This window comes from Carcharhinus amblyrhynchos, chromosome 35 (genome assembly GCF_965287045.1).
Source record: "Carcharhinus amblyrhynchos chromosome 35, sCarAmb.v2.hapA, whole genome shotgun sequence".
NCBI lineage: Eukaryota > Metazoa > Chordata > Chondrichthyes > Carcharhiniformes > Carcharhinidae > Carcharhinus > Carcharhinus amblyrhynchos.
In genome coordinates this window covers 17,074,495-17,092,239 of record NC_137358.1, presented here as the reverse complement: position 1 = coordinate 17,092,239, position 17,745 = coordinate 17,074,495, and the positions used below count along the sequence as shown (strand labels likewise).

At 45.0% G+C, this 17,745-nt stretch overlaps 1 protein-coding gene across 10 annotated transcripts in view; it reads left to right on the top strand.

Annotated features, from left to right (window-relative positions):
• The first annotated feature begins 1,183 nt into the window (after positions 1 to 1,183).
• Positions 1,184 to 17,745, top strand: part of LOC145361768 (protein Tob2-like) — a 32,677-nt gene continuing 16,115 nt past the window's right edge. For 2 of the 10 annotated variants that reach the window (XR_013889865.1, XR_013889863.1), the window contains exons 1-2: positions 1,209 to 1,267; positions 5,391 to 5,819. The gene's annotated coding sequence lies outside the window, so the exon portion shown is untranslated. Of the gene's footprint in view, positions 1,268 to 2,887; positions 3,465 to 5,390; positions 5,820 to 8,243; positions 10,798 to 11,911; positions 11,946 to 16,582; positions 16,785 to 17,745 lie in introns of those variants that run through there. The other 8 variants (XR_013889864.1, XM_080217731.1, XM_080217728.1 and 5 more) reach the window with 8 other exon arrangements.

The window sequence follows — 17,745 nt, the reverse complement described above, 5'->3', positions numbered from 1 at the left end:
AGATAATGAAGGGGATAGATAGGGTAGAGGTAGAGAGATTCTTCCCACTTAGAAAGGACAGCAGAACCAGAGGGCACAGCCTCAAAATAAAGGGGGGCAGTTTAGATTGGAGTTGAGGAGGCACTTCTTCACTCAAAGGGTGGTGAGTCTCTGGAATTCTCTGCCTGTTGAAGTGGTGGAGGCTACCTCGCTAAATATATTTAAGTCACGGGTAGATATGTTTCTGATAGACAAGGGAATTAAGGGTTATGGGGAGAAAGCGGGAAAGTGGAACGGATCTACTTCAGACCAGCCATGATCTTGTTGAATGGCGGGGCAGGCTCGAAGGGCTGGATGGCCTACTCCTGCTCCTATTTCTTATGATATAATAGAAATCCTACAGTACAGAAAGAGGCCATTCAGCCCATCAAGCCTGCACTGACCACAATCCCACCCAGGCCCTATCCCCACACATTTACCCACTAAACCCTCTAACCTACACATCTCAGGATACTAAGGGGTGATGTTTAGCATGGCCAATCAGCCTAACCCGCACATCTTTGTGGGAGGAAACTGGGGCACCCGGAGGAAACCCACACAAACATGGGGGGGGGTTGGGGGAAGAATGTGCAGACTCCGCACAGGCAGTGACCCCCAAGCTGGGAATCGAACCCCTTGGAACTGTGAGGCAGCAATGCTAACCCACTGTGCCACCCACTTCAGAGGGGAAGCTGATCCCGTGGTAACATCAGTACGAGTTGCCCCTGAGATGCCCTCAGCACGACGGGCAGCCGCAGGGTGAAAGAGGCCGAGGATGGTACGGGCGATAGCCAAATGCACAACCTCTCCCCCTCCCCCTGACAGCGACGCTGCATTGACGTCGGCGACGTGCTTTCCGATTGGCCGGCCGGGCCGACCAATCCGGCGCTCCGCCAATCAGAGCCGGGTTGCTAGCACGCCGCGTTTATTTTTAGTCCCGGCGCGCGCTGGGGAGGAGAGGTGGGGGCGGGGCCAGCCGCAGCCCCGCTGACGTCGCGCGTGCGTGCCCTATCCTTCCGAGCTGGGAAAATAGAACCTGGGGCTTCAAGTGGGGTGGGGAAACTGGGGAGGAGAAAGTAATCCCGGGCAGAGACGGAGGGGGAGGGGATGGGGGACAGTTGACCGTAGGGAGCTGAGCTGATATAAGTGCGCCGGGGAGCAAGGGGCGAAAGTTTGGGCTGAGGCTGAGAGGCGGCGGCGGTGGCAGCGGCGGGGAGCCCGGACCCGGGATCGAATCCCAGCTCGGCAAGTAAGCCTTCTCCATCTTAAAAATTAAAAAAAAATTAAAAATAAAATAAACCTTCAAGCAATAAAATTAATTTACCCCTCCATGATATAGATTTTTAAAAAAATTAAATAATCCCTGTTTTGGGGAGGTGGCGGGGGGTTGACAATATAATTCTTGCTTATTTAATATTTTTTTAAAATGTCAGGAAAAGCAGGCCTTCCAAGCTATAAATTAATATTCCTACGTGAGAGTGGGGTAAAATGCCAAGTAGTTTCTCCCCCTCCCTTTTTAAAATCAACAAAAAGAAATGATCTACAATTAATGAACCTCAAGTTTTATTTCGAAAAGAGGTTCGTGTGCTGTGTAATCTTTTTCCTTCTCTCCCCTTTTAAAACAACAAAAAAACCCCGTATTTAATCTAACATAAGTTTTATTTTATCTTATCCCAGAAAAAAATCTAAAGCAACAAAAAGATCTACATTTGATGACCTTTAAGTTCTCTTTTATTTCAGAAAAGGGGGTCCTGTTTCTGTGTATTTTCTTTCCTTTGCTTTCTTAACCCCCCCCTCCCCCTTAAAACAACAGAAAGAAATGATCTGCATTTGACGAACCTTAAGTTTGGTCTTATTTCTTTATTTTTTAAAAAACAAATCCCTCTTTTCCTTTTAAAACAACAGAAAGGAATGATCTGCTGAGCCAAATTTAATGACAAAAGTCTTATTTCACCTTTTTATTTTGTGTGTCTATGTATTTTTTTCCTTCTGTTTCTCACCCAACCCCCACCCCTCTTAAAACCCAAAGAAATGATCTCCATTTCACGTACCTCAAGTTTTATTTTTGCCCAAAAAAAAAAGGAGGGGTGGTGTTTGTATTTTGTCTGGAATGAAATGACACAAAAAATAAGACGAGGGTTTCCAGTTGTTGGTGTTTTCTTGGGTGGGGGTTGGTTATCAGGCTTATTTGTGGGAGGAAAAAGGGAGCAGATTTTATGTTAAATGGGCTTTTTTTATTTTTAAAAGATATATTTTGATGGTGGTTGGTGGGGGGGTGGGAAGGTTGTTAGTAGGGGGTGAGAGAGAGAGAGAGACAGTTGTTGTCGTGTTGTCAGTAATTTCACTGCCAAGTCCGAAATGTCGATTGATTTATTTATATTTATTTATTTTAAAAAAGGGATTAATTTTTTTTGGGGGGGAAGGGAGGGGATGAATTATCCCCCCTCAAAATTAAATACCCCCCCCACCCCAACATTCCAGCTTACTTTAACTAGCTTTTATCAAACGATGCCTAGCCAGTTCAGGATTAAGATAAGGTTTAGGGGGATTTGGAAGGTTAAAGTCCTTGGGTTGGACCCTTTTTTTTAAGTTGAGGGAGGTTTTTTTAATGTAATTTTTTTCCCCCTCTCCTCCTTCCAGCTCCTGGAATATTTCACAGATTTGATGAAGGGAGAGTATGTTTAGAGGTTATTTTTTCCCCCCCCCTTCCTCAGGTTTGGTTATTTTTTAATGGAATTTGTGTGAGAGGAGGTGGCTGTGTGTGTGTGTGTGTGTGTGTGTGTGGGGGAGGGGATGGGTCCAGGGACATTTAATATTGAGCAATGTTAGGGAGGGAAGGAGGGACTGCGCCTGCGCCGGCCGTCTGCCCGACCCCGCCCCCTAAACCAGCGCGTACAGTGCGCATGCCTGCTGCCCAGCCCCGCGCTGCACGCTGGGAATTGTAGTTCCCCTCCCCCAGGGCGCCTGCTCAGTGGCTGGGCGGCGGGGACTCCAACTCCCGAGATGCACTGCCAGCCCACTGGCCCTGCAGTGCCTCCTTCGGTCTCTAGGACTCCTTATTTGGCTGCTCCTGCCTAGGCTCCTGCTTATGTACAATTGGATTGCAATAGCCTAATGGTGCTGTTGATCTTAGGTTCATGTCACACCATTTGTAAACCGCCCCCACCCTTCTATGACTTGCCTGTTGCTTGCAACATCTCACTTGCTGTCTTGTCTGGAGACAATGCACGTCTCTTTAACCTATCTATGCTTAATGCTCTCTCCACTCACATTGCTTTTAAGACTTGATTAGCTGTGAAGACTCGCATTATTCTGTAAACTGAGTGTGTGCCTCTACGTGCCCTGTTTGTGATCACCCACAGAGGCCTGAAAGCTAGTGGCAGCATCCGTGGAGAGAGAACAGAGCCAATATTTCACATCTCAATGACCATTCGTCAGGGAACCAGGTTCGAATCCTGCCATGGCAGATGGTGGAATTTGAATTTAATATAAAATATCTGGAATTTGAGTTAGCTGATGACCATGAAATCACTTTTGATTGTCAGAAAAACCCATCTGGTTCACTGTCCATTTAGGGAAGGAAATCTGCCATCTCTACCTGGTCTGGCCCATGTTTAATTTCTTTATTAGTACCACAAGTAAGGCTTACATGAACCCTGCAGTGAAGTTACTGTGAAAATCCCTCAGTTGCCACATACATATGTTGGACCTCAAACTGGTGTTTGTGAGACTTCTTACTGTGTTTACCCCAGTCCACTGCTGGCATCTCCACATAGTGGTGCTGTGGCCAGACTTATTAATCCAGCTGTTAATTCTGGGGACCAGGGCAGATGGTGAAATTTGAAGTAAGTAATAAAAAAAATCTGGAATTAAGAATCTACTGATGACCATGAAACCATTGTCAATTTTTTTTCTTTATGAAAAAACCCATCTGGGTCACTAATGTGGGATGGAAGTCTGCCAGTCTTACCCAGTCTGGCTTACGTGTGACTCTGAAGCCACAACAATGTAGTTGACCTCTGAAATGGCCGAGCAAGACATTTGGAAGCTGCTCCCTTGGTGTACACAATCGGATCATCCACCCCTGGCAGGGCATCAGTGCTCTGCAGTAGGGGAGGCGATGGCCCTGTGATATTATCGCCAGGATATTAATCCAGCTAATGTTCTGGGGAACAAAAGCAGAAAATGCTGGAAAATCCCAGCGGGTCTGACAGCATCCGCGGAGAGAGAACAGAGCCAATATTTCACGTCTCAATGGTACCCTTCGTCAGAGAACCAGGTTCGAATCCCGCCATGGCAGATGGTGGAATTTGAATTTAATAAAAATCTGAAATTTTAGAATCAACTGATGACCATGGAACCATTCTTTATTGTCAGGAAAACTCATCTGATTCACTGATGTCCATTTGGGGAAGGAAATCTGCTGTCCTTAGCTGGTTTGGCTCATGTTTTATTTATTAATTAGTGCTGCAAGTAGGCTTACATTAACATTGCAATGAAGTTACTGTGAAAATTCCTTAGTTGCCACATTCCGATGCCTTTGTGGGTACACCCAAGGGAGAATTTTACCATGGCTGATGCACCTAACCAGCGCGTCTTTCAGACTATGGGAGGAAACCCGTGCAGATTCCACACAGTAGCCAAGCTGGAAATCGAACCTGAGTCCTTGGTGCTGTGAGGCAGCAGTGCTGTACTGCCATGCTCCTCCTCCACTCCTCTTCCCCCACCCCCACCCGTGACTCCAGAGCCACAGCAATGTGGTTGACTCTCAGCTGCCTTCCAAGGGCAACCAGGAATGGGGTGTCTTGGTGGCATGATGGTTAGCACAATGGCTTCAAAGTGCCAAGGACCTGGGTTCAATTCTGGCCTTGGGTGACTGTATGGAGTTTGCACATTCTCTATGTCTGCGTGGGTTTCCTTTGGGTGTTCAAGTTTTCCCTCGCACTCCAAAGATGAGTGGGTTAGGAGGATTGGCCATGGTAAATTGCCCCTTAGTGGCCCAAAATATGCAGTGTAGATGGGATTAGCCATGGTTAAATATATGGGATTACAGTGGTAGGGTGGGGAAAGGGCCTGGGTAAAATACTCTTGTCAGAGAGTTGGTGCAGACTTGATGGGCTGAATGGCCTCTTCTATGCTGTAAGGATTTGATGACTGAGGAATGGGCCAGTGACACCCCTGTCCCATGAATTAATTGAAAAATGACAGGAAGATGATAATGCCCTGCACAGCTGGCTTGGAATGCTGCTCTTTAAAAAGAGTCAAGTTTAGTAAGATTATATGTGCTTCTCTCCAATAACCCTGATCTGCATAGGATGACTTTCTATTTACTGCATTGCTTTATTTATTTCCACCTACTCCTGATTCTACAGGTATTTGGAAAACTGGTTGGCAATTGCCAGTCTGGGCTAACCTGTTCCAAGTTTACCAGCAGGAAGAATCTTCATCCAACGGCTTCTTGTGTTCTTTCATGGCAAGTGGATGTTGCTTGACTAGGCCAGCATTTATTGCCCATCCCTAATTGACCTTGTGGTGAGCTGCCTTCTGATTTGCTGCAGTCCGTGTGGTGTAGGGACAGTAGCGAGGGAGTGCCAGAATTCTGACCCCGCGACAGTGAAAGAAGGTGGCGGTTCAAGACCTGCAGATGGTAGTAGCATTGACTGTTTGGTGGATTGAGACTTTCAGAGACCCCAGTAGAACTCACTGTACCACCTGCAAACAATTTTTTGGCTTCTTCCTCACCTCTGTCTAGTTCCTTTGCCACCAAAGGGGAGCAACTGACCATTTCCCTGGATTGCCAGGTAATTATGGATGAGGGAGGCTGTTTGGCTCACTTTTGATTTATGCATCCTCGGGTACCCTACTCGCATAGACAAACTGGTGAAAAGGGCAGACCCACTGCAGATAGTTTAGCGCAGATCAGTGTGAAGCGAGGAATTTTTGATAGTAAATTATGGGTTTTGTAAATTGAATATTTTCATTTCAAAAGGAGTGCGGGACCAGAAGTATTTGGGGATTCGCATGCAAAAAATCTCAGGCAAGTTGTTAAGGCTGTTTAATTTTTCAACAAAAAACAGCACGGCTGCAACATTGTCTTTATAAACAAGAGGCCGAAAATACAAAAATAAGGAGGTGCTACCACACCTTTGTAAATCTGAGGCTGGGCTGTTGTCCAATTCTGACACCTCATTTTAGGAAAGCTGTCAAAGCTTTGGTGAGGAGGGTTTTCATTAGAATTCTGCCAGGGATGAGGGACTTCAGTTGAGTGCAGAATGGCAGGGGTTCGCTTTATAGCAGAACAGCTTAACAGGATAGGTCGCATTCTGTAGGTGCTCAAAATGGAGGAGTTTTGAGAGGGCATGTTGGGAGAAACTCGCTGTCAGGGTTTGTTACCTGAAGTTGCAGATCTATGTTAATTGGCAAAATAATCCAGTGTTGTTTTTTTTTTGGTGGGGGGTGCTGGGGGTGTGCTGAAGGTCAAGAGAGCGAAACTTTAAGAACTGAATTTCTGGAAAGGAGAAAATTGCAGGGCTATGTTGAAAGAGACTGGCTCTTTCCAAGAGTTAGTACAGATGTGATGGACAGAATAGCCAGAATATTGTATGACCAATTGTTTCTGAAATTATTTCAGAATTTGTACATGTCACTACTGTAACTGGATATCTATTCTATATGTTGATCAGCGTGGATGAAAATTTCCCGAGTGGGATTTGGTGACACAGTGGGCTAGCATATTGCCCTATCTGCTGGCAGGGGTGTGAGGCCTCCTTGTACTGATTGGATGACACACCAAGTCTCAGCCCATGACCCAGAACTGCTGTGACCTGCCTTGCATGCAGAACTTGCCAAAAACTGGGAAACCAATCCTGGGGCGAATGGAATTGCTTTCCACTTGGTTGCCCAGTGTTGAAGGTCAATCTGTGACCTTTCCCATCCGACTCAGTCAGTTGCAGTGACGGTCACACCTGCTGTCTCTGCGATTGGTGATTTGTGGAGCCCACAGAGCTGAGCCAAGTGTGTTCCAAATGTTTGTCTTATTTTTCCTTTTGACCTTCAGGAGATTAGCCTTCCCCTTGACATTGATTCTACAAACCCTGAGCAGTACACTAAACCACTGCATCGCCATCAGTTCAGCTCGTCAGCCCCTCTCAGTTTTGCAGCTGATGTCAGCGTATTAAAAAGGAAGTTGTGTTCGTGCCAATTTCTCTTTCCTGAGCTGAGGGTGTTGTTTCTGGGGTGGATGCAGTCCTGTGTAGGCTGGAGGTGTCCTGCCCAGGTGACGAGGCAGTGCATTGCTGCAGCGCACTCGTGAGCAAAGGGCCTTTCCGTCAAAATGGATCTTGTCCTTCCCTGTTGTCCACGTGCCCACTTTTCCAGCAGAAATGGCTGGCTGCTGATCAGGGGCAGGAACTTTCTCCCTCTTCCGGCCTGGCACCTTTGCGGCCATCGCAGACAAGATCAGCTAACTGACCAGCTCCTGGTCTGCATGGCTGAGTGCTGAACAGGGCAGAGCCTTAACCCACTCGGTCCCAGTAACCTGTTTATTAGTCAGGTGTTATTCGTCATGCAGCCTCCCATTTCTCTGAGCTGACTGCTCTGTTCTGCAGTACTGGCTTTGGAGATTTGCCTTCTCTGAGGATCTAGAAGCCTGCAGCCATTAACCCAAATTTGTCATGTCTCAGGAAGCATACAGTGAATTTTTAAAATGTATTAATGAAGTTCCCAATGCTTTGGTGTAAAAGACTGCAGCGACACAACACTGGCATGCAGGTTCACACCACCTCTCCTCATTGTCAAAAACAGATATAAAAACAGACTGTTCAGCCCAGCTGCTCCATACCAGTGTTTATGCTTCAAAGGGATCTTCCACCCCCATCTCCTTTCCCAATCGGGTTTAATTCTGTTCCTTTCTCCCTTTGTGCATTTAGTTTCCCCTCAAAAGCTTTGAGGCTATTTGCTTCCACTGTGTCAGTGATTCTGATCTATGTCTAAGTAAAGACATTTCTCCTGTATCCCTTGCTGGATCTGTTAGTGACTCTGTTGTATTGTGGCTTCTGGTTTTGGATTTGGCCACAAGTAGAAGCATCGTCTTTCTTTCTCTCCTCACAGGGCAAGAGGGCCAATCACCTGTGATTGCAGGAAGCTTCTTAGAGTAGTTACTGAAACCTCGTGAAGCCTGCAGTACAGAGAAACTGACCAGATGCCCCTCCAATTTTCCTCTGTAGGTTTTGTCCGGGCTTCTTGTACCTTGCTTGAATGGCCGTCTCGATGGCTGTTGAACTATCACAACTGAGCTATGGTTTATCCCACTGACGTTGGCACAGGATATGAAAACCTGGGAAAATTGAATCCTTCCTAGCCCAAGGACGCTTGGATAGGCTGTGGAGCCTCCTCGTGTTACTGCTGTGATGAATTAACTTGGCTTGGTCTGGGAATGAACCCAAGGATCTAATCTGATTGAACACACAATTGGGTGGAATTTAAATAAAAACACCCAGCCAGTGATAGGCATGCAACTTTCAAGCGGCTATTGGATAGGCACATAGCGCACACCAGAATTAGAGTGGGGTAGCTTGATCTTGGGTTTGGACAGAGCTCGGCACAACATTGAGGGTCGAAGGGCCTGTACTGTTCTATGTACTTGGTCAATTGTACTTTCTGTTCAAAATGGTGGCTGTAACCTTGCAATGGGCTTGTCACGCATGAAAATAAAACACAAAATGAAAGCAAAATCTGGGTGGGGGAATAATGTTCCTATTAGGAATCTTGCAGTGTATACTTTTCACAGCGGTTTAATTGTGTAATTGAAACAATATTGTGTCAAACCAGTGAAATAACATTAGCAGGAGCTTGGTCAAAGCGTCACTGGCCTGTTTTTGTGGATGTAGTGAAAAATTACAAACTGCCTGTGCTCCTCTCCTCTGTATGACAGCTTTTTAAACTGATGTTGCTTGTATAAAAGCATCGGAGGCTGGAAGGAGAAAAATGATGGAATGTGAGCTGAGGACAGTGGGGAGGAACAGAAATCTAAATTAAAGGGAATGTCAAAGATCTAGTTAAAAGTATTTTTAGGATGCGGCAAGGCTGGGATTTACAGGGAATGTAAAATTAAACTGGAAAAGGCTGACTTTCATTAAGCTGTGGTTTTGCGGGGAGACAGAAGAGGCCATTCGTGGTCATTCTCAATGTGAGTTGAGCTGGTGTGCGTTACCAGGCAATTTAATTGGTAGACATTATAGGCAGGCTTGATCCTTGATTAAAGCAGCATTACCCCCTGCCTTCCCCACACATAAGGTCACTGGAGTTGTAATGAGAAGTAAGGAAGCTTGGATTTCCTATCTCTGAGCCCCATATCTTAGCACTGAAATCAGTTGGCCCATCATACTTGTCAGGACATGTTTAAAATGGGCTATCTAATTGGTTCCACACCGTCCTCCAGCTCCTTACCTGTAGCTTTGCAATTTCTCCTCTAAATATCTATCCAATTCTTGCAAAAATTGTTGCTTCCAGATGCAACTCATGGACTGCAGCAATTCAAGAAGGCAACTAGAGATGGGCAATCAATGCTGGCCTAGCCAGTGACACCCGTGTCCTATGAATTTAAAAAAAACTGCAGTCTAGATCCTCACCAGCTGCGATTTAAACCAAAACAATAATCTTTCCCCTCGCTCTTTTGCCAATTTTTCCCCCAAATTGTACTTTATTCATCAAATTTGTAACGGTCTTAACTGGTTACCAATGTATCTGCCAGTGGAAACAGATTCTGCTTGTTTATTAAAGCCCTTGTACCCCATCTCTACCTCCTGTGAATGTTGAGGAAAATTGCAGTGCTTGCACTACCTGCAAGCTCAGCCTCAGCAAAGACCAGGGCTCAAACTTAACCCGTTTGGCTGAACCTACTGATGTGTTCCTGGTAAGACCTTCATTAGTGTCATTGTTAATTCACTCATGTGACTGTCACGTCACAGCTGGAGCACTGAGCTTACTGGCGTTGAGGTGGGCGTATGTGTATGTACGCATGCAGGTCGGCACAGAAAAGCCTTGATGCAGAATAAAACAGACCTGTAAAACTGAGATGGAGTACTGCAAGCTGATAGCTCGGGGTAATTGTGGTGTCTGACTAATCAGTATAAACTGACCTTGTGGTACAGGCACCTAAGCCCTTTGATCAGTTTACTGCTGGGTAATTCTCACAGGTAGCCATTCTATATATAGAGCTTTTTGATCGGGTTGTAACCTCTCCCTGGGATCTGTTAAATTCTCTGGGTAATTGGCCCTTGTTTTATTTCAGAAAATATTTGTTTCCCAGTCAGTATCTTGTCTGTGGCAAATCAGCACTTTCCATTCAGTTGTTACAAAATAGTCTTAGCTTGGTGATTTTTTTTTTTCAGTACCAGAAGGGTTAATTGATCATTAGATGCCTGGTGTAGCTAGTAAAGGCATTTTTCCCACTGCAAAGTTTACAATTGATGGTGATTTTATAAGGCTTCTTGATAGACTAGCTTTGTCTTACAATCTATTGGATTTGCAGTTCAGTTTTCCAGTTCTGGCCCCTGCTTTCTTCCAAACTAACTAGTTGTGGGGTGGTCTTTTTTCCCTAAAAAAAAACCTGACACCCATTGGACAATTAGAGCAGTGATTTGCATAACACCAACAGGTGGCACAGTGGTTAGCACTGCTGCCTCACAGCACCAGGGACCTGGGTTCAATTCCCAGCTTGGGCCACTGTCTATGTGGAGTCTGCATGTTCTCCCTGTGCTTGCGTGGGTTTCATCCGGGTGCTCCAGTTTCCTCCCACACTCCAAAGATGTGCAGGTTAGGTGGATTGGCCATGCTAAATTGCCCCTTAATGTCAGGGGACTAGCTAGGGAAAATGTATGGGGTTATGGGGATAGGGTCTGGGGTGGGATTGTGGTTGGTACAGTCTTCTGTGGATGCCAGGACAGTTAACCTCAAAGAATAAGGGCAATATACATGTGGGAGCACCACCTAAAGACCTCTCCCTGAAATCTCATACCATCCTAACTGTATCACCATTTCTTCACTGCCACTGGGTTAAAATCCTGCAGCTTATTCCCTAAAAGCACTGGGTGTACCTACACCACGTGGACTGCAGCGACTCAAGAAGGCAGCTCGCCACCACCTTCTCAAGGGGCAATTAGAGATGGGCAGTAAATACCATGAAAGAGTAATTGGAGTAACTTTCTTGACTGGGAAGGTAGACGTTATTAGATTTTTGTATGCATAACAAGGGATGTGGAGTGAAGTTTTATAATTAAGGTTGAGGTACCCATGATCTAATTAGAACAGGATAGAAGGACTGAATAGCCTGCTGTTGTTCAATAAAAACACTGTTAACAGGCCAGTGTGGTGTAGCAGTGGGGCTCCATTTTGGTTCTGTAACCACAGGCTGGAGAAGAAAACCCCAAAACAGGGTTCCTGCTCCTAATTATCCACCAGCCTTGATGTTTAAATACTGGTTGAATGTAGGGCAGGGCCATGTGTGACACAGCATCCTATTCAAGTAGTGGATGACCACATTGTCGAGCTACAACTGAGCTGCTGCTTGCAGAGCCAAGCGTTGAGTCATAAGCTGTGGACAAAGAGGGCAAGTATTTCGGTGGGTGTTACCATATTTTGGGTGTGATTTCTTTAAAAATCTGTGGGGATAGAAGGAAGTAATGGCAAGTATGGTGAAAATGTTGTGAAGCTAATTGTTCAGTTTATAATGTAAAATTTTGTGATTGTGCTCACGGATAATATTAAAAGCCATAGGCAAAGCCTTGACTTCAATTTCCCCTCCTAGTTAGATGCTCTATTACGAGTGCAGCTTTCTGTGTTCGTGTTCAGCAGAAAGGGTATACTAATGGGATTCAATCTGTGTTTTGAACAGCTAGAATATATCTGGGAGATGTTGAAAATGTAAGGTAAGCATTAACCCATGCACTTCCTATTTTTAATTTGATTCTGACACTGATTTTGTACAGTAAAATACCAGTCTACCCACTGGATTCACTTGCTGAGATGCACATTTTATTTGCAAGCAATTGAGATGAAATTTGGAATGGTTTTAAAATTAAATGTTTTAATCTATTGCCGTATCTTGATATTGCTGCTAAGATCTACTGTTAGAGTAGGGGCATAGGGCATTTTCTGCTTCTAGGTTGTCTCTAACTCATGGGGATTACTGTAAAAAGGAAGGAACATTCGCTCAGGAAACTTCAATAGATAACACAATATTTGGTTATGTTTAAGCTTCATCTCTTTCTGGAGGTGCTGCTTTTTAGATGCCTGCTTCCCTTCTGACACCGAACCCAATATTCTACTGCAAGCCCTGACCTTGCAGCTCGACAGGCTGTTCAGCTACAGATGGTATTTAAAGCCCAAAGCTGTTGCAATTGAGTTAAAGAATAATATAGCACAGGAATGGCCCTTTGGCCCACCTAGCCTGTGCTGATATGATTTCTATCCCTCTGTGTTTGCCTCCCGTTCATCTATCAAGATGACACTTGAACATTGCTAACGCGCTTCCCTTTACTGGCAGTACATTCCAGGCACCCACCGCCCTCTGAAAAACCTGTCCTGTATGTCTCCCTGAAACTTACCCCCTCTCGTCTTGAACCTGTGCCCTCTTGTAGTTGGGCTATTCTACTGCCCATGCCTGAAGGGCATTGAGGCTGTTTGTAACTACTTGCCCAGCTGAAATCAACTAACACCTTGGCAGCAAACTAAAATTGGAGTTTCATCTGGAGAATTAACATCCAAGGGTGGGCAGAGGGGGTACGTTCCTTCTGACTGTCACCAGAGACATGGCAGCAGCGTATATGTGAACCTTTAAGGTTGGGATTGGGTGTAGTTGTGAAGGTTCATGTGCTGCATCACTGAACTGCTTCCTGCCCTACATGTGATCTTGGAGTTGGATGAGGGGGAGGGAACAGAAATTTGGTTCCACATGAGATGTCAAACCTGAAGAATGAGTGATACGGTGGACGATTGACCAAAGACCAGACAGGGATGTAGCACTGGAGGATGGTATAGAAACTAACTGGAATGTAGCTGTGGTGGGAATTTATAAATTGGGACAAAAATTTTGTAGTCAGGCAGGGATCTGGTGAAGATTAGATGCACATGTGGGACTTTATGAACTAAGTTGTGATTGTGCGTCTGTGCCTTTTGGATGTTTTCCTACATTCATCATGTGTCCTTGGCGTGTATTCTTTCCCTGTCTCTCTATCCTGTGGCAGTATTTTCATTAGCCAATAGCTTTCTTCAATTTTCAAGTCATCAAGCATTGACATTCTCCTCTTCCCTGTTTCCTTCCCTTACATGTTGGTTTCTGCCTAAGATGTGCCCTATCCAGACACTGTTTCTGATTACGTTGAGTAAACTTTTCCTTGGTCACTCTCCTCCGCATTTCATAAGTTGTTACTTTTTCTGTCCAGCCGATCCTTTCCATTCTCTTCTAAACCCACATCCCTTTCCTTTGGGTGCAAGTCTGTACCCACACAGAACAACACTGCAATTCATGCTCTTTTACAAGTTGTGGTGTTTATTCAGCTTTCCAATCTAAAAGTAGTCTTTCCTTGCCAAATAACGGCCTTTCCCATTGATCCCCATGTTGTTTATTTTCGTTATGACATTACTTAAAGTTCTTGTGTGCCGTGATGGTCAAGGATTCTAATTTTAACAGGTTTTAAATTTCAGCAGGTTCTTAAATTCTAACAGGTTTTGGAATTTAGGGGCGAGACAGTGGTACAGTGATTAGCACTGCTGCCTCACAGTGCCAGGGACCTTGGCTCGATTCCCAGCTTGGATCATTGTCTGTGTGGAGTCTGCACATTCGTCCTGTATGTGCGTGGGTTTCCTCCCACAATCTGAAAGACATGCTGCTTAGGTGCTAAATTCTCTCTGTACCCAAACAGGCGCTGGAGTGTGGTGACTAGGGGATTTTCAGTGACTCCATTGCAGTATTAATGCAAGTCTACTTGTGATACTAATAAATTTTTTTATAAAGGACTTGTAATCTCCCAGATAGATGGAGATTAGTTCCTAGCCTGCAGTGACCCGCCCTTCCTTGGGACAGAGTTCACTTTCAAAATCCATACTGTTTTGAACATTGTGACAGAGCTTGGTGCTTCCAGTTGCTCCCTTCGATTTCCCCAAGGTTGAGGATAGTGTTGAAGTTGAGCTGTAGTCAGAGCTGACGGTTTTCTTTAGTGGGCAAGGTAGGCCTAGAGATAGGAAATAGAACCTGTTAGTGCAGAAAGAGGCCTTTCCGCCCATTGTGTCTGCACTGACCACAATCCCACCTAGGCCCCATATCATTATCTGCTAATCCCTCTAACCTAAGCATCTTAGGACACTAAGGGACAATTTTAGCATGGCCAATCAACCTAACCCGCACATCTTTGGACATTTGTAAAATGCTTTTTTAAATGGGTTATAACTGGTGATGTATGAGGTGTGGACTAGCTCAGCTCACAGTTGAGCAGATAAGCTTCCACATCCTTTGGATGCAGCCTGAGTGAGCAGATGGCATGGAGTGTCACAGAATTGTTATAGTGCAGAAGGAGGTCATGTGGCCCATTGTGTCTGCACCAGCTCTCCAACGAGTTTATTTATAAAGTTTATTTATTAGTCAGAAGTAAGGCTTACATTAACACTGCAATGAAGTTGCTGAGAGATTCCCTTAGTTGCGCCACACTGGCGCCTGTACGGGTTAACCAGCATGTCTTTCAGACTGTGGAAGAAAACCGGAGCACCTGGAGGAAACCCACGCAGACACTAGGAGAATGTGCAAACTCCACAGAGACAATGACCCAACCGGGAATTGAACTTGGGTCCCTGGCACTGTGAGGCAGCAGTACTTGCCACTGTGCTGCCCCAGGAGACTGATATGTGAATGGCGTAGTGGAAGACACTATTAAATTTGAATTGTGAAATTAATATATTTTAGAAAATCTTCCTGTCGTTGGGCTGCATGTTATAGCTGACCTTGATTTATTGAAAATGTCCCTGTTATCCCTCAGTATGGATGCTTGCGCAACACTAACTGAGCAGAAGGAAACTGTCCACCCTTGATCCCCATCAACAAAACATTTTAATATTGCTTTTTAACAGAGCAAAATATCCCAAGGGGATTTGTCAAAAAAAAACTGAGGCACACAGGTGATAGATGAAAAAAATGTATTTGAAGAGATGAGTTTAAAGGAGGTTGAGTGGGACTGGAGGTTGGGGAGTGAATTCCAGAGTTGAGGATTGAGGCAGTTGAAGCCATGGGAGGAGTGATGAAAATTGAGGATGTGCAGAAATTGGGGTGTTACAGAGCTGGAGGAGGGTTGCTGAGGTAGAGAAGGCCAGGGAGTGTGTGGAATTGGCTGCCATCGGTGGTGGTGGAGGCCAACTCGCTGGGATCTTTAGAGACCTCTGGGTGAGTACATGGGATTTAATGGGATTGAGGGTTATAGGTCTGGTAGGTTGGGATATGATCAGCACAACTTGTGGGTTGAAGGGCCTGTTTGTGCTGTAGTGTTCTATGTTGAAAACCAGGATGAGAATTTTAAAATTCATATGTACTCAACCAGTGTAGGCCAGCGAGCATAGGGGTAAGGGGTGAGCCTTTGCCTCTGTAATGAATTGTAACTTGATTCTCGTGGCTGAGATCAGGAATTTATTGGTAGGGTCTGTTGCAAGCAACATAAAAACACGGTTTGTTTTGCATACTTTGATTTTATTTTCAACTGGGTTTTACTTCCTGATCCCTTGAGTATCTCTGCTAAATGGGCACTCTTCATGTGAATGTCTGGTGATCTGGAATGGAAATTGTGCTGACTTTTCTCTCCTCACACCCCCACCCCGTTTAAATTCAAAACCATTTTGTGGAAATCCCCACAGTTACATCCAGGGAAGCTAGAATTTGGGATTTTTGTCATGTTTCCCAAACTGACTCTCTGGAAAGCAGAATTGTAAGTTGGAATGGTGGGTGTGATGTTTCTGCACCGGCTGTTAATATTGAATGAGTTTCGGAAAGTGATCTCTGATCTGGTGACCGGACAGTAACTCTGAATTGCTGTCTCCAGCGTCCTTGCAGCTGGTGCGATTCACTCCAGCTGTTGGGCTGATTTCCAAAGCTGGTGAGCGTTGTTGTTTGTGTACCACGTGACCCAGGTGCCCCTAAACACCCCCTCCCCCCCCAATATCCTTTTAACCCCAAGAGCTATATCTAATTGTTCTTTAAATCACACAACATTTTGGCCTCAAGTTTCTACGAATTGAGTCCATGCCCTGTTAAATGTACAATGTGAGTATCTGTTTGGATCTTTAAACTCTGTTAATTTTCAGAGCAGACAGGCTTAGCGTGCCAGGCTAGTTTGTATTTGACATCTTGCTTTATTCTCCCTTGTTTTATTGTACCCATGTAATGGCTTGATGCAAATCAGATGAAAATTTCATCTGCTGCCTGGAAGTGATAGATAAATCTGATACTGCAACTCCTTGCGTCTTGTTGACGGGTTAGGAGTTTGCAAGTTTCTCCATTAACGAGTTTCCCATTTTGTTTGTGAAGGTGGTGACGCTGCTGCATAAAGGGAAAATAGCAGGTGATGTAATCTGGGTCGCTCCCCTGCAGCTCCAGCAGATGCTCGCAGACCAAAATTGGCAAAGTCATGGCAGCAGCTTACTTGACCACCCTTTTGACAGATTGGTGCATGGCATGTGCTGCATGCAGGAGAGGGAGAAAAGGCAGCAGTACATTACATCACGGGCAGGTAGCTTAAAATCTTGTATATGCAAGCAACAGGAGTAGTTTTCATTCCCAGGGGAGGGGATTGTAATCTTGGCAATCCTTGTTTGAGTCTATGGCCATCCAATGCCTTGTTTTAGTGGCAAATGCAAGCTGAAGACTAATGCTTGGTTTCTATTTGGAGCCATAAGCCGCTTGGCAAGTTGCGATCCTGAAGATGCGATATCCATTCTTGCTGGGGTGCACTTCCATAAGTTCTGCAACGTGCTGGTAGCTTACTCTCAATGACCAGTGTTCATCTGTGAAGTTAAATATGCTGTTTTGACTGAGTGTTACAGGTGAACTCCGTTATCTCAATCTGTTCACTATCGGGTAAGATGCACTTGATAACTATCAAATCTGGTGGTATCCCTTGAAGTTTCACCAAGATGTGATTTTTCTTTTTAAATTCTTTCACTGACTGAGTGCTGGCTAGATCAGCCTTTATTGCCCATAGGGGAAGATGCTGGAAAATCTCAGGTCTGGCAGCATCTGTAAGGGGAGAAAAGAACTGACTTTGAGTCCAAATGACACTTTGTCAAAACCCATCTCCACTTGTGCTTGAAGGTGGTGGTGAGCTGCAGTGGTCCATTTTTTTATTCATTTGAGGGGCATGGGCCTTGCTGGATTGCTTATCCCTAGTTGCCCTTGGAGGGCAGTTGAGAACCAACCACGTTACTGTGGCTCTGGAGTCACATGTAGGCTAGACCGGGTAAGGATGTCAGATTTCCTTCCCTAAAGGGAACCAGATGGGTTTTTCTGATAATTGACAATGGTTTCGTGGTCATCATTAGATTCTTAATTTTTTTATTAAATTCAAATGCCACCATCTGCCACAGTGGGTTTCAAACCTGGGTCCCTAAAACATTAGATGAGTTTCTGGATTAGTAGTCCAGGAATGATACCATTTGGAACATTCTCTCCTATGGTGTAGGCACACCCACAGT